Here is a 15,611-nt window from a genome sequence, read left to right on the forward strand (position 1 = left end):
TTTCAAAGCTAACATCTTATATTAATACTCGTTTAGCTTTTACTTAGAAATGTATGAGAGAAATCATAAAAAATGTGTCGTTTTCATTATCAACCATTTAAAATCAATGGTTTATCGTAAGTCATTAATGCAAGTCCTAACTGCTCCGATGACGCTTTTAAGACTGCAAAGTCTTTCTTAAGACTGCAAAATCTTTGTTAACAACAAACAAAGGGGAAAAAATACATGTTTTGACATACGGAATTCTATTTTTATTCATACTTAGACTTGTGCAAATATGTGATGGAGAGGGTAGGTTTGAATCAAATTCCTTCCAGTACACGCCTGAATGTATCGATGAATAAAACTGTAAAGGTAAATTCAAGGCAGTCGTTACGTTCGACTGTGGATTCAAGTTATGGAACCAGGCCAACCTCCCCAAACATTATTTTGCACAAGACTATTTATAATTAATTTCTCCTCTGCACATCTTTACTTTATTTTCAACATGGTGATAGCATGCAGAATATGAGAAAGAAAGTTAAATCCTTCATGTGCTTTTCCAACATATATTAGAACCACAAATTTCTCCTAAACCAACAAAGCCCTCATAAACAATTAAGAAATGAATGGACATTTTAAGTCTTCCCCAGCAATTTGACCAGAAGCAGACTCAACTTTGACAACAGTCAATATGATTTATCACCATCGTACATAAACCTCAACTGTTAATTCACCCATACAATGAAAATGATATTGGAAAAACAGATCCTATTGAGGAATTTTAAAATCCTCACTTCAAAACGAAAACTTTGTTTCTATTTTGAGAACACAAACGCTGTCTGGCGCGTTAGTCTGGCAATTTTTTTCCTAAAACCCAACTAATGTAATGGCTCGTTGGTCTAGGGGTATGATTCTCGCTTAGGGTGCGAGAGGTCCCGGGTTCAAATCCCGGACGAGCCCAAGCATTTGGTCTTTTTTCTTTTGAAACACGTAGCTTCGAACTGTGTTTAATATAGTCAGCAAAAATCACTTATAGCAAAACCCTTCAAGTGCTCCAAAGAGAAGATGTTGGCATGCCACCATCAATATATATATTTCCTGGTGCTTCTGATATCACCTTTCAAAGCTAACATCTTATATTAATACTCGTTTAGCTTTTACTTAGAAATGTATGAGAGAAATCATAAAAAATGTGTCGTTTTCATTATCAACCATTTAAAATCAATGATTTATCGTAAGTCATTAATGCAAGTCCTAACTGCTCAGATGACGCTTTTAACCCCTTAAGGACACATGACATGTCTGACACGTCATGATCCCCTTTTATTCCAGAAGTTTGGTCCTTAAGGGGTTAAGACTGCAAAGTCTTTCTTAAGACTGCAAAATCTTTGTTAACAACAAACGGGAAAAAATACATGTTTTGACATACGGAATTCTATTTTTATTCATACTTAGACTCGTGCAAATATGTGATGGAGAGGGTAGGTTTGAATCAAATTCCTTCAAGTACACGCCTGAATGTATCGATGAATAAAACTGTAAAGGTAAATTCAAGGCAGTCATTACGTTCGACTGTGGATTCAAGTTATGGAACCAGGTCAACCTCCCCAAACATTATTTTGCACAAGACTATTTATAATTAATTTCTCCTCTGCACATCTTTAATTTAATTTCTCCTCTGCAACAACAAACAAAGGGGAAAAAAATATATGTTTTGACATACGGAATTCTATTTTTATTCATACTTAGACTTGTGCAAATATGTGATGGAGAGGGTAGGTTTGAATCAAATTCCTTCCAGTACACGCCTGAATGTATCGATGAATAAAACTGTAAAGGTAAATTCAAGGCAGTCGTTACGTTCGACTGTGGATTCAAGTTATGGAACCAGGCCAACCTCCCCAAACATTATTTTGCACAAGACTATTTATAATTAATTTCTCCTCTGCACATCTTTACTTTATTTTCAACATGGTGATAGCATGCAGAATATGAGAAAGAAAGTTAAATCCTTCATGTGCTTTTCCAACATATATTAGAACCACAAATTTCTCCTAAACCAACAAAGCCCTCATAAACAATTAAGAAATGAATGGACATTTTAAGTCTTCCCCAGCAATTTGACCAGAAGCAGACTCAACTTTGACAACAGTCAATATGATTTATCACCATCGTACATAAACCTCAACTGTTAATTCACCCATACAATGAAAATGATATTGGAAAAACAGATCCTATTGAGGAATTTTAAAATCCTCACTTCAAAACGAAAACTTTGTTTCTATTTTGAGAACACAAACGCTGTCTGGCGCGTTAGTCTGGCAATTTTTTTCCTAAAACCCAACTAATGTAATGGCTCGTTGGTCTAGGGGTATGATTCTCGCTTAGGGTGCGAGAGGTCCCGGGTTCAAATCCCGGACGAGCCCAAGCATTTGGTGTTTTTTCTTTTGAAACACGTAGCTTCGAACTGTGTTTAATATAGTCAGCAAAAATCACTTATAGCAAAACCCTTCAAGTGCTCCAAAGAGAAGATGTTGGCATGCCACCATCAATATATATATTTCCTGGTGCTTCTGATATCACCTTTCAAAGCTAACATCTTATATTAATACTCGTTTAGCTTTTACTTAGAAATGTATGAGAGAAATCATAAAAAATGTGTCGTTTTCATTATCAACCATTTAAAATCAATGGTTTATCGTAAGTCATTAATGCAAGTCCTAACTGCTCAGATGACGCTTTTAAGACTGCAAAGTCTTTCTTAAGACTGCAAAATCTTTGTTAACAACAAACAAAGGGGAAAAAAATATATGTTTTGACATACGGAATTCTATTTTTATTCATACTTAGACTTGTGCAAATATGTGATGGAGAGGGTAGGTTTGAATCAAATTCCTTCCAGTACACGCCTGAATGTATCGATGAATAAAACTGTAAAGGTAAATTCAAGGCAGTCGTTACGTTCGACTGTGGATTCAAGTTATGGAACCAGGCCAACCTCCCCAAACATTATTTTGCACAAGACTATTTATAATTAATTTCTCCTCTGCACATCTTTACTTTATTTTCAACATGGTGATAGCATGCAGAATATGAGAAAGAAAGTTAAATCCTTCATGTGCTTTTCCAACATATATTAGAACCACAAATTTCTCCTAAACCAACAAAGCCCTCATAAACAATTAAGAAATGAATGGACATTTTAAGTCTTCCCCAGCAATTTGACCAGAAGCAGACTCAACTTTGACAACAGTCAATATGATTTATCACCATCGTACATAAACCTCAACTGTTAATTCACCCATACAATGAAAATGATATTGGAAAAACAGATCCTATTGAGGAATTTTAAAATCCTCACTTCAAAACGAAAACTTTGTTTCTATTTTGAGAACACAAACGCTGTCTGGCGCGTTAGTCTGGCAATTTTTTTCCTAAAACCCAACTAATGTAATGGCTCGTTGGTCTAGGGGTATGATTCTCGCTTAGGGTGCGAGAGGTCCCGGGTTCAAATCCCGGACGAGCCCAAGCATTTGGTGTTTTTTCTTTTGAAACACGTAGCTTCGAACTGTGTTTAATATAGTCAGCAAAAATCACTTATAGCAAAACCCTTCAAGTGCTCCAAAGAGAAGATGTTGGCATGCCACCATCAATATATATATTTCCTGGTGCTTCTGATATCACCTTTCAAAGCTAACATCTTATATTAATACTCGTTTAGCTTTTACTTAGAAATGTATGAGAGAAATCATAAAAAATGTGTCGTTTTCATTATCAACCATTTAAAATCAATGGTTTATCGTAAGTCATTAATGCAAGTCCTAACTGCTCAGATGACGCTTTTAAGACTGCAAAGTCTTTCTTAAGACTGCAAAATCTTTGTTAACAACAAACAAAGGGGAAAAAAATATATGTTTTGACATACGGAATTCTATTTTTATTCATACTTAGACTTGTGCAAATATGTGATGGAGAGGGTAGGTTTGAATCAAATTCCTTCCAGTACACGCCTGAATGTATCGATGAATAAAACTGTAAAGGTAAATTCAAGGCAGTCGTTACGTTCGACTGTGGATTCAAGTTATGGAACCAGGCCAACCTCCCCAAACATTATTTTGCACAAGACTATTTATAATTAATTTCTCCTCTGCACATCTTTACTTTATTTTCAACATGGTGATAGCATGCAGAATATGAGAAAGAAAGTTAAATCCTTCATGTGCTTTTCCAACATATATTAGAACCACAAATTTCTCCTAAACCAACAAAGCCCTCATAAACAATTAAGAAATGAATGGACATTTTAAGTCTTCCCCAGCAATTTGACCAGAAGCAGACTCAACTTTGACAACAGTCAATATGATTTATCACCATCGTACATAAACCTCAACTGTTAATTCACCCATACAATGAAAATGATATTGGAAAAACAGATCCTATTGAGGAATTTTAAAATCCTCACTTCAAAACGAAAACTTTGTTTCTATTTTGAGAACACAAACGCTGTCTGGCGCGTTAGTCTGGCAATTTTTTTCCTAAAACCCAACTAATGTAATGGCTCGTTGGTCTAGGGGTATGATTCTCGCTTAGGGTGCGAGAGGTCCCGGGTTCAAATCCCGGACGAGCCCAAGCATTTGGTGTTTTTTCTTTTGAAACACGTAGCTTCGAACTGTGTTTAATATAGTCAGCAAAAATCACTTATAGCAAAACCCTTCAAGTGCTCCAAAGAGAAGATGTTGGCATGCCACCATCAATATATATATTTCCTGGTGCTTCTGATATCACCTTTCAAAGCTAACATCTTATATTAATACTCGTTTAGCTTTTACTTAGAAATGTATGAGAGAAATCATAAAAAATGTGTCGTTTTCATTATCAACCATTTAAAATCAATGGTTTATCGTAAGTCATTAATGCAAGTCCTAACTGCTCAGATGACGCTTTTAAGACTGCAAAGTCTTTCTTAAGACTGCAAAATCTTTGTTAACAACAAACAAAGGGGAAAAAAATATATGTTTTGACATACGGAATTCTATTTTTATTCATACTTAGACTTGTGCAAATATGTGATGGAGAGGGTAGGTTTGAATCAAATTCCTTCCAGTACACGCCTGAATGTATCGATGAATAAAACTGTAAAGGTAAATTCAAGGCAGTCGTTACGTTCGACTGTGGATTCAAGTTATGGAACCAGGCCAACCTCCCCAAACATTATTTTGCACAAGACTATTTATAATTAATTTCTCCTCTGCACATCTTTACTTTATTTTCAACATGGTGATAGCATGCAGAATATGAGAAAGAAAGTTAAATCCTTCATGTGCTTTTCCAACATATATTAGAACCACAAATTTCTCCTAAACCAACAAAGCCCTCATAAACAATTAAGAAATGAATGGACATTTTAAGTCTTCCCCAGCAATTTGACCAGAAGCAGACTCAACTTTGACAACAGTCAATATGATTTATCACCATCGTACATAAACCTCAACTGTTAATTCACCCATACAATGAAAATTATATTGGAAAAACAGATCCTATTGAGGAATTTTAAAATCCTCACTTCAAAACGAAAACTTTGTTTCTATTTTGAGAACACAAACGCTGTCTGGCGCGTTAGTCTGGCAATTTTTTTCCTAAAACCCAACTAATGTAATGGCTCGTTGGTCTAGGGGTATGATTCTCGCTTAGGGTGCGAGAGGTCCCGGGTTCAAATCCTGGACGAGCCCAAGCATTTGGTGTTTTTTCTTTTGAAACACGTAGCTTCGAACTGTGTTTAATATAGTCAGCAAAAATCACTTATAGCAAAACCCTTCAAGTGCTCCAAAGAGAAGATGTTGGCATGCCACCATCAATATATATATTTCCTGGTGCTTCTGATATCACCTTTCAAAGCTAACATCTTATATTAATACTCGTTTAGCTTTTACTTAGAAATGTATGAGAGAAATCATAAAAAATGTGTCGTTTTCATTATCAACCATTTAAAATCAATGGTTTATCGTAAGTCATTAATGCAAGTCCTAACTGCTCAGATGACGCTTTTAAGACTGCAAAGTCTTTCTTAAGACTGCAAAATCTTTGTTAACAACAAACAAAGGGGAAAAAAATATATGTTTTGACATACGGAATTCTATTTTTATTCATACTTAGACTTGTGCAAATATGTGATGGAGAGGGTAGGTTTGAATCAAATTCCTTCCAGTACACGCCTGAATGTATCGATGAATAAAACTGTAAAGGTAAATTCAAGGCAGTCGTTACGTTCGACTGTGGATTCAAGTTATGGAACCAGGCCAACCTCCCCAAACATTATTTTGCACAAGACTATTTATAATTAATTTCTCCTCTGCACATCTTTACTTTATTTTCAACATGGTGATAGCATGCAGAATATGAGAAAGGAAGTTAAATCCTTCATGTGCTTTTCCAACATATATTAGAACCACAAATTTCTCCTAAACCAACAAAGCCCTCATAAACAATTAAGAAATGAATGGACATTTTAAGTCTTCCCCAGCAATTTGACCAGAAGCAGACTCAACTTTGACAACAGTCAATATGATTTATCACCATCGTACATAAACCTCAACTGTTAATTCACCCATACAATGAAAATGATATTGGAAAAACAGATCCTATTGAGGAATTTTAAAATCCTCACTTCAAAACGAAAACTTTGTTTCTATTTTGAGAACACAAACGCTGTCTGGCGCGTTAGTCTGGCAATTTTTTTCCTAAAACCCAACTAATGTAATGGCTCGTTGGTCTAGGGGTATGATTCTCGCTTAGGGTGCGAGAGGTCCCGGGTTCAAATCCCAGACGAGCCCAAGCATTTGGTGTTTTTTCTTTTGAAACACGTAGCTTCGAACTGTGTTTAATATAGTCAGCAAAAATCACTTATAGCAAAACCCTTCAAGTGCTCCAAAGAGAAGATGTTGGCATGCCACCATCAATATATATATTTCCTGGTGCTTCTGATATCACCTTTCAAAGCTAACATCTTATATTAATACTCGTTTAGCTTTTACTTAGAAATGTATGAGAGAAATCATAAAAAATGTGTCGTTTTCATTATCAACCATTTAAAATCAATGATTTATCGTAAGTCATTAATGCAAGTCCTAACTGCTCAGATGACGCTTTTAACCCCTTAAGGACACATGACATGTCTGACACGTCATGATCCCCTTTTATTCCAGAAGTTTGGTCCTTAAGGGGTTAAGACTGCAAAGTCTTTCTTAAGACTGCAAAATCTTTGTTAACAACAAACGGGAAAAAATACATGTTTTGACATACGGAATTCTATTTTTATTCATACTTAGACTTGTGCAAATATGTGATGGAGAGGGTAGGTTTGAATCAAATTCCTTCCAGTACACGCCTGAATGTATCGATGAATAAAACTGTAAAGGTAAATTCAAGGCAGTCGTTACGTTCGACTGTGGATTCAAGTTATGGAACCAGGCCAACCTCCCCAAACATTATTTTGCACAAGACTATTTATAATTAATTTCTCCTCTGCACATCTTTACTTTATTTTCAACATGGTGATAGCATGCAGAATATGAGAAAGAAAGTTAAATCCTTCATGTGCTTTTCCAACATATATTAGAACCACAAATTTCTCCTAAACCAACAAAGCCCTCATAAACAATTAAGAAATGAATGGACATTTTAAGTCTTCCCCAGCAATTTGACCAGAAGCAGACTCAACTTTGACAACAGTCAATATGATTTATCACCATCGTACATAAACCTCAACTGTTAATTCACCCATACAATGAAAATGATATTGGAAAAACAGATCCTATTGAGGAATTTTAAAATCCTCACTTCAAAACGAAAACTTTGTTTCTATTTTGAGAACACAAACGCTGTCTGGCGCGTTAGTCTGGCAATTTTTTTCCTAAAACCCAACTAATGTAATGGCTCGTTGGTCTAGGGGTATGATTCTCGCTTAGGGTGCGAGAGGTCCCGGGTTCAAATCCCAGACGAGCCCAAGCATTTGGTGTTTTTTCTTTTGAAACACGTAGCTTCGAACTGTGTTTAATATAGTCAGCAAAAATCACTTATAGCAAAACCCTTCAAGTGCTCCAAAGAGAAGATGTTGGCATGCCACCATCAATATATATATTTCCTGGTGCTTCTGATATCACCTTTCAAAGCTAACATCTTATATTAATACTCGTTTAGCTTTTACTTAGAAATGTATGAGAGAAATCATAAAAAATGTGTCGTTTTCATTATCAACCATTTAAAATCAATGATTTATCGTAAGTCATTAATGCAAGTCCTAACTGCTCAGATGACGCTTTTAACCCCTTAAGGACACATGACATGTCTGACACGTCATGATCCCCTTTTATTCCAGAAGTTTGGTCCTTAAGGGGTTAAGACTGCAAAGTCTTTCTTAAGACTGCAAAATCTTTGTTAACAACAAACGGGAAAAAATACATGTTTTGACATACGGAATTCTATTTTTATTCATACTTAGACTTGTGCAAATATGTGATGGAGAGGGTAGGTTTGAATCAAATTCCTTCCAGTACACGCCTGAATGTATCGATGAATAAAACTGTAAAGGTAAATTCAAGGCAGTCGTTACGTTCGACTGTGGATTCAAGTTATGGAACCAGGCCAACCTCCCCAAACATTATTTTTCACAAGACTATTTATAATTAATTTCTCCTCTGCACATCTTTACTTTATTTTCAACATGGTGATAGCATGCAGAATATGAGAAAGAAAGTTAAATCCTTCATGTGCTTTTCCAACATATATTAGAACCACAAATTTCTCCTAAACCAACAAAGCCCTCATAAACAATTAAGAAATGAATGGACATTTTAAGTCTTCCCCAGCAATTTGACCAGAAGCAGACTCAACTTTGACAACAGTCAATATGATTTATCACCATCGTACATAAACCTCAACTGTTAATTCACCCATACAATGAAAATGATATTGGAAAAACAGATCCTATTGAGGAATTTTAAAATTCTCACTTCAAAACGAAAACTTTGTTTCTATTTTGAGAACACAAACGCTGTCTGGCGCGTTAGTCTGGCAATTTTTTTCCTAAAACCCAACTAATGTAATGGCTCGTTGGTCTAGGGGTATGATTCTCGCTTAGGGTGCGAGAGGTCCCGGGTTCAAATCGCGGACGAGCCCAAGCATTTGGTGTTTTTTCTTTTGAAACACGTAGCTTCGAACTGTGTTTAATATAGTCAGCAAAAATCACTTATAGCAAAACCCTTCAAGTGCTCCAAAGAGAAGATGTTGGCATGCCACCATCAATATATATATTTCCTGGTGCTTCTGATATCACCTTTCAAAGCTAACATCTTATATTAATACTCGTTTAGCTTTTACTTAGAAATGTATGAGAGAAATCATAAAAAATGTGTCGTTTTCATTATCAACCATTTAAAATCAATGGTTTATCGTAAGTCATTAATGCAAGTCCTAACTGCTCAGATGACGCTTTTAAGACTGCAAAGTCTTTCTTAAGACTGCAAAATCTTTGTTAACAACAAACAAAGGGGAAAAAAATATATGTTTTGACATACGGAATTCTATTTTTATTCATACTTAGACTTGTGCAAATATGTGATGGAGAGGGTAGGTTTGAATCAAATTCCTTCCAGTACACGCCTGAATGTATCGATGAATAAAACTGTAAAGGTAAATTCAAGGCAGTCGTTACGTTCGACTGTGGATTCAAGTTATGGAACCAGGCCAACCTCCCCAAACATTATTTTGCACAAGACTATTTATAATTAATTTCTCCTCTGCACATCTTTACTTTATTTTCAACATGGTGATAGCATGCAGAATATGAGAAAGAAAGTTAAATCCTTCATGTGCTTTTCCAACATATATTAGAACCACAAATTTCTCCTAAACCAACAAAGCCCTCATAAACAATTAAGAAATGAATGGACATTTTAAGTCTTCCCCAGCAATTTGACCAGAAGCAGACTCAACTTTGACAACAGTCAATATGATTTATCACCATCGTACATAAACCTCAACTGTTAATTCACCCATACAATGAAAATGATATTGGAAAAACAGATCCTATTGAGGAATTTTAAAATCCTCACTTCAAAACGAAAACTTTGTTTCTATTTTGAGAACACAAACGCTGTCTGGCGCGTTAGTCTGGCAATTTTTTTCCTAAAACCCAACTAATGTAATGGCTCGTTGGTCTAGGGGTATGATTCTCGCTTAGGGTGCGAGAGGTCCCGGGTTCAAATCCCGGACGAGCCCAAGCATTTGGTGTTTTTTCTTTTGAAACACGTAGCTTCGAACTGTGTTTAATATAGTCAGCAAAAATCACTTATAGCAAAACCCTTCAAGTGCTCCAAAGAGAAGATGTTGGCATGCCACCATCAATATATATATTTCCTGGTGCTTCTGATATCACCTTTCAAAGCTAACATCTTATATTAATACTCGTTTAGCTTTTACTTAGAAATGTATGAGAGAAATCATAAAAAATGTGTCGTTTTCATTATCAACCATTTAAAATCAATGGTTTATCGTAAGTCATTAATGCAAGTCCTAACTGCTCAGATGACGCTTTTAAGACTGCAAAGTCTTTCTTAAGACTGCAAAATCTTTGTTAACAACAAACAAAGGGGAAAAAATACATGTTTTGACATACGGAATTCTATTTTTATTCATACTTAGACTTGTGCAAATATGTGATGGAGAGGGTAGGTTTGAATCAAATTCCTTCCAGTACACGCCTGAATGTATCGATGAATAAAACTGTAAAGGTAAATTCAAGGCAGTCGTTACGTTCGACTGTGGATTCAAGTTATGGAACCAGGCCAACCTCCCCAAACATTATTTTGCAGAAGACTTTTTATAATTAATTTCTCCTCTGCACATCTTTACTTTATTTTCAACATGGTGATAGCATGCAGAATATGAGAAAGAAAGTTAAATCCTTCATGTGCTTTTCCAACATATATTAGAACCACAAATTTCTCCTAAACCAACAAAGCCCTCATAAACAATTAAGAAATGAATGGACATTTTAAGTTTCCCCAGCAATTTGACCAGAAGCAGACTCAACTTTGACAACAGTCAATATGATTTATCACCATTGTACATAAACCTCAACTGTTAATTCACCCATACAATGAAAATGATATTGGAAAAACAGATCCTATTGAGGAATTTTAAAATCCTCACTTCAAAACGAAAACTTTGTTTCTATTTTGAGAACACAAACGCTGTCTGGCGCGTTAGTCTGGCAATTTTTTTCCTAAAACCCAACTAATGTAATGGCTCGTTGGTCTAGGGGTATGATTCTCGCTTAGGGTGCGAGAGGTCCCGGGTTCAAATCCCGGACGAGCCCAAGCATTTGGTGTTTTTTCTTTTGAAACACGTAGCTTCGAACTGTGTTTAATATAGTCAGCAAAAATCACTTATAGCAAAACCCTTCAAGTGCTCCAAAGAGAAGATGTTGGCATGCCACCATCAATATATATATTTCCTGGTGCTTCTGATATCACCTTTCAAAGCTAACATCTTATATTAATACTCGTTTAGCTTTTACTTAGAAATGTATGAGAGAAATCATAAAAAATGTGTCGTTTTCATTATCAACCATTTAAAATCAATGGTTTATCGTAAGTCATTAATGCAAGTCCTAACTGCTCCGATGACGCTTTTAAGACTGCAAAGTCTTTCTTAAGACTGCAAAATCTTTGTTAACAACAAACAAAGGGGAAAAAATACATGTTTTGACATACGGAATTCTATTTTTATTCATACTTAGACTTGTGCAAATATGTGATGGAGAGGGTAGGTTTGAATCAAATTCCTTCCAGTACACGCCTGAATGTATCGATGAATAAAACTGTAAAGGTAAATTCAAGGCAGTCGTTACGTTCGACTGTGGATTCAAGTTATGGAACCAGGCCAACCTCCCCAAACATTATTTTGCACAAGACTATTTATAATTAATTTCTCCTCTGCACATCTTTACTTTATTTTCAACATGGTGATAGCATGCAGAATATGAGAAAGAAAGTTAAATCCTTCATGTGCTTTTCCAACATATATTAGAACCACAAATTTCTCCTAAACCAACAAAGCCCTCATAAACAATTAAGAAATGAATGGACATTTTAAGTCTTCCCCAGCAATTTGACCAGAAGCAGACTCAACTTTGACAACAGTCAATATGATTTATCACCATCGTACATAAACCTCAACTGTTAATTCACCCATACAATGAAAATGATATTGGAAAAACAGATCCTATTGAGGAATTTTAAAATCCTCACTTCAAAACGAAAACTTTGTTTCTATTTTGAGAACACAAACGCTGTCTGGCGCGTTAGTCTGGCAATTTTTTTCCTAAAACCCAACTAATGTAATGGCTCGTTGGTCTAGGGGTATGATTCTCGCTTAGGGTGCGAGAGGTCCCGGGTTCAAATCCCGGACGAGCCCAAGCATTTGGTGTTTTTTCTTTTGAAACACGTAGCTTCGAACTGTGTTTAATATAGTCAGCAAAAATCACTTATAGCAAAACCCTTCAAGTGCTCCAAAGAGAAGATGTTGGCATGCCACCATCAATATATATATTTCCTGGTGCTTCTGATATCACCTTTCAAAGCTAACATCTTATATTAATACTCGTTTAGCTTTTACTTAGAAATGTATGAGAGAAATCATAAAAAATGTGTCGTTTTCATTATCAACCATTTAAAATCAATGGTTTATCGTAAGTCATTAATGCAAGTCCTAACTGCTCCGATGACGCTTTTAAGACTGCAAAGTCTTTCTTAAGACTGCAAAATCTTTGTTAACAACAAACAAAGGGGAAAAAATACATGTTTTGACATACGGAATTCTATTTTTATTCATACTTAGACTTGTGCAAATATGTGATGGAGAGGGTAGGTTTGAATCAAATTCCTTCCAGTACTCGCCTGAATGTATCGATGAATAAAACTGTAAAGGTAAATTCAAGGCAGTCGTTACGTTCGACTGTGGATTCAAGTTATGGAACCAGGCCAACCTCCCCAAACATTATTTTGCACAAGACTATTTATAATTAATTTCTCCTCTGCACAACTTTACTTTATTTTCAACATGGTGATAGCATGCAGAATATGAGAAAGAAAGTTAAATCCTTCATGTGCTTTTCCAACATATATTAGAACCACAAATTTCTCCTAAACCAACAAAGCCCTCATAAACAATTAAGAAATGAATGGACATTTTAAGTCTTCCCCAGCAATTTGACCAGAAGCAGACTCAACTTTGACAACAGTCAATATGATTTATCACCATCGTACATAAACCTCAACTGTTAATTCACCCATACAATGAAAATGATATTGGAAAAACAGATCCTATTGAGGAATTTTAAAATCCTCACTTCAAAACGAAAACTTTGTTTCTATTTTGAGAACACAAACGCTGTCTGGCGCGTTAGTCTGGCAATTTTTTTCCTAAAACCCAACTAATGTAATGGCTCGTTGGTCTAGGGGTATGATTCTCGCTTAGGGTGCGAGAGGTCCCGGGTTCAAATCCCGGACGAGCCCAAGCATTTGGTGTTTTTTCTTTTGAAACACGTAGCTTCGAACTGTGTTTAATATAGTCAGCAAAAATCACTTATAGCAAAACCCTTCAAGTGCTCCAAAGAGAAGATGTTGGCATGCCACCATCAATATATATATTTCCTGGTGCTTCTGATATCACCTTTCAAAGCTAACATCTTATATTAATACTCGTTTAGCTTTTACTTAGAAATGTATGAGAGAAATCATAAAAAATGTGTCGTTTTCATTATCAACCATTTAAAATCAATGGTTTATCGTAAGTCATTAATGCAAGTCCTAACTGCTCCGATGACGCTTTTAAGACTGCAAAGTCTTTCTTAAGACTGCAAAATCTTTGTTAACAACAAACAAAGGGGAAAAAATACATGTTTTGACATACGGAATTCTATTTTTATTCATACTTAGACTTGTGCAAATATGTGATGGAGAGGGTAGGTTTGAATCAAATTCCTTCCAGTACACGCCTGAATGTATCGATGAATAAAACTGTAAAGGTAAATTCAAGGCAGTCGTTACGTTCGACTGTGGATTCAAGTTATGGAACCAGGCCAACCTCCCCAAACATTATTTTGCAGAAGACTATTTATAATTAATTTCTCCTCTGCACATCTTTACTTTATTTTCAACATGGTGATAGCATGCAGAATATGAGAAAGAAAGTTAAATCCTTCATGTGCTTTTCCAACATATATTAGAACCACAAATTTCTCCTAAACCAACAAAGCCCTCATAAACAATTAAGAAATGAATGGACATTTTAAGTTTCCCCAGCAATTTGACCAGAAGCAGACTCAACTTTGACAACAGTCAATATGATTTATCACCATTGTACATAAACCTCAACTGTTAATTCACCCATACAATGAAAATGATATTGGAAAAACAGATCCTATTGAGGAATTTTAAAATCCTCACTTCAAAACGAAAACTTTGTTTCTATTTTGAGAACACAAACGCTGTCTGGCGCGTTAGTCTGGCAATTTTTTTCCTAAAACCCAACTAATGTAATGGCTCGTTGGTCTAGGGGTATGATTCTCGCTTAGGGTGCGAGAGGTCCCGGGTTCAAATCCCGGACGAGCCCAAGCATTTGGTGTTTTTTCTTTTGAAACACGTAGCTTCGAACTGTGTTTAATATAGTCAGCAAAAATCACTTATAGCAAAACCCTTCAAGTGCTCCAAAGAGAAGATGTTGGCATGCCACCATCAATATATATATTTCCTGGTGCTTCTGATATCACCTTTCAAAGCTAACATCTTATATTAATACTCGTTTAGCTTTTACTTAGAAATGTATGAGAGAAATCATAAAAAATGTGTCGTTTTCATTATCAACCATTTAAAATCAATGGTTTATCGTAAGTCATTAATGCAAGTCCTAACTGCTCCGATGACGCTTTTAAGACTGCAAAGTCTTTCTTAAGACTGCAAAATCTTTGTTAACAACAAACAAAGGGGAAAAAATACATGTTTTGACATACGGAATTCTATTTTTATTCATACTTAGACTTGTGCAAATATGTGATGGAGAGGGTAGGTTTGAATCAAATTCCTTCCAGTACACGCCTGAATGTATCGATGAATAAAACTGTAAAGGTAAATTCAAGGCAGTCGTTACGTTCGACTGTGGATTCAAGTTATGGAACCAGGCCAACCTCCCCAAACATTATTTTGCACAAGACTATTTATAATTAATTTCTCCTCTGCACATCTTTACTTTATTTTCAACATGGTGATAGCATGCAGAATATGAGAAAGAAAGTTAAATCCTTCATGTGCTTTTCCAACATATATTAGAACCACAAATTTCTCCTAAACCAACAAAGCCCTCATAAACAATTAAGAAATGAATGGACATTTTAAGTCTTCCCCAGCAATTTGACCAGAAGCAGACTCAACTTTGACAACAGTCAATATGATTTATCACCATCGTACATAAACCTCAACTGTTAATTCACCCATACAATGAAAATGATATTGGAAAAACAGATCCTATTGAGGAATTTTAAAATCCTCACTTCAAAACGAAAACTTTGTTTC

General features: G+C 35.5%; 9 non-coding genes across 9 annotated transcripts; all 9 read left to right on the plus strand.

Annotated features, from left to right (window-relative positions):
- The first annotated feature begins 870 nt into the window (after positions 1–870).
- TRNAP-AGG (transfer RNA proline (anticodon AGG)) lies at positions 871–942 on the plus strand. Its single transcript has one exon. It is a non-coding gene; the product is annotated as a tRNA-Pro (tRNA).
- Positions 943–2,336: 1,394 nt separating this feature from the next.
- Positions 2,337–2,408, plus strand: TRNAP-AGG (transfer RNA proline (anticodon AGG)). The gene has a single exon. It is a non-coding gene; the product is annotated as a tRNA-Pro (tRNA).
- A 1,029-nt stretch (positions 2,409–3,437) lies between these two features.
- On the plus strand, positions 3,438–3,509 carry TRNAP-AGG (transfer RNA proline (anticodon AGG)). Its single transcript has one exon. It is a non-coding gene; the product is annotated as a tRNA-Pro (tRNA).
- Positions 3,510–4,538: 1,029 nt separating this feature from the next.
- TRNAP-AGG (transfer RNA proline (anticodon AGG)) lies at positions 4,539–4,610 on the plus strand. The gene has a single exon. It is a non-coding gene; the product is annotated as a tRNA-Pro (tRNA).
- A 5,575-nt stretch (positions 4,611–10,185) lies between these two features.
- Positions 10,186–10,257, plus strand: TRNAP-AGG (transfer RNA proline (anticodon AGG)). Its single transcript has one exon. It is a non-coding gene; the product is annotated as a tRNA-Pro (tRNA).
- Positions 10,258–11,284: 1,027 nt separating this feature from the next.
- Positions 11,285–11,356, plus strand: TRNAP-AGG (transfer RNA proline (anticodon AGG)). Its single transcript has one exon. It is a non-coding gene; the product is annotated as a tRNA-Pro (tRNA).
- Positions 11,357–12,384: 1,028 nt separating this feature from the next.
- Positions 12,385–12,456, plus strand: TRNAP-AGG (transfer RNA proline (anticodon AGG)). Its single transcript has one exon. It is a non-coding gene; the product is annotated as a tRNA-Pro (tRNA).
- A 1,028-nt stretch (positions 12,457–13,484) lies between these two features.
- Positions 13,485–13,556, plus strand: TRNAP-AGG (transfer RNA proline (anticodon AGG)). The gene has a single exon. It is a non-coding gene; the product is annotated as a tRNA-Pro (tRNA).
- A 1,027-nt stretch (positions 13,557–14,583) lies between these two features.
- Positions 14,584–14,655, plus strand: TRNAP-AGG (transfer RNA proline (anticodon AGG)). Its single transcript has one exon. It is a non-coding gene; the product is annotated as a tRNA-Pro (tRNA).
- The last annotated feature ends 956 nt before the right edge of the window (positions 14,656–15,611 follow it).

The sequence above is a fragment of the Pelobates fuscus genome, chromosome 6, assembly GCF_036172605.1.
Source record: "Pelobates fuscus isolate aPelFus1 chromosome 6, aPelFus1.pri, whole genome shotgun sequence".
In the NCBI taxonomy this organism is placed as follows: Eukaryota; Metazoa; Chordata; class Amphibia; order Anura; family Pelobatidae; genus Pelobates; species Pelobates fuscus.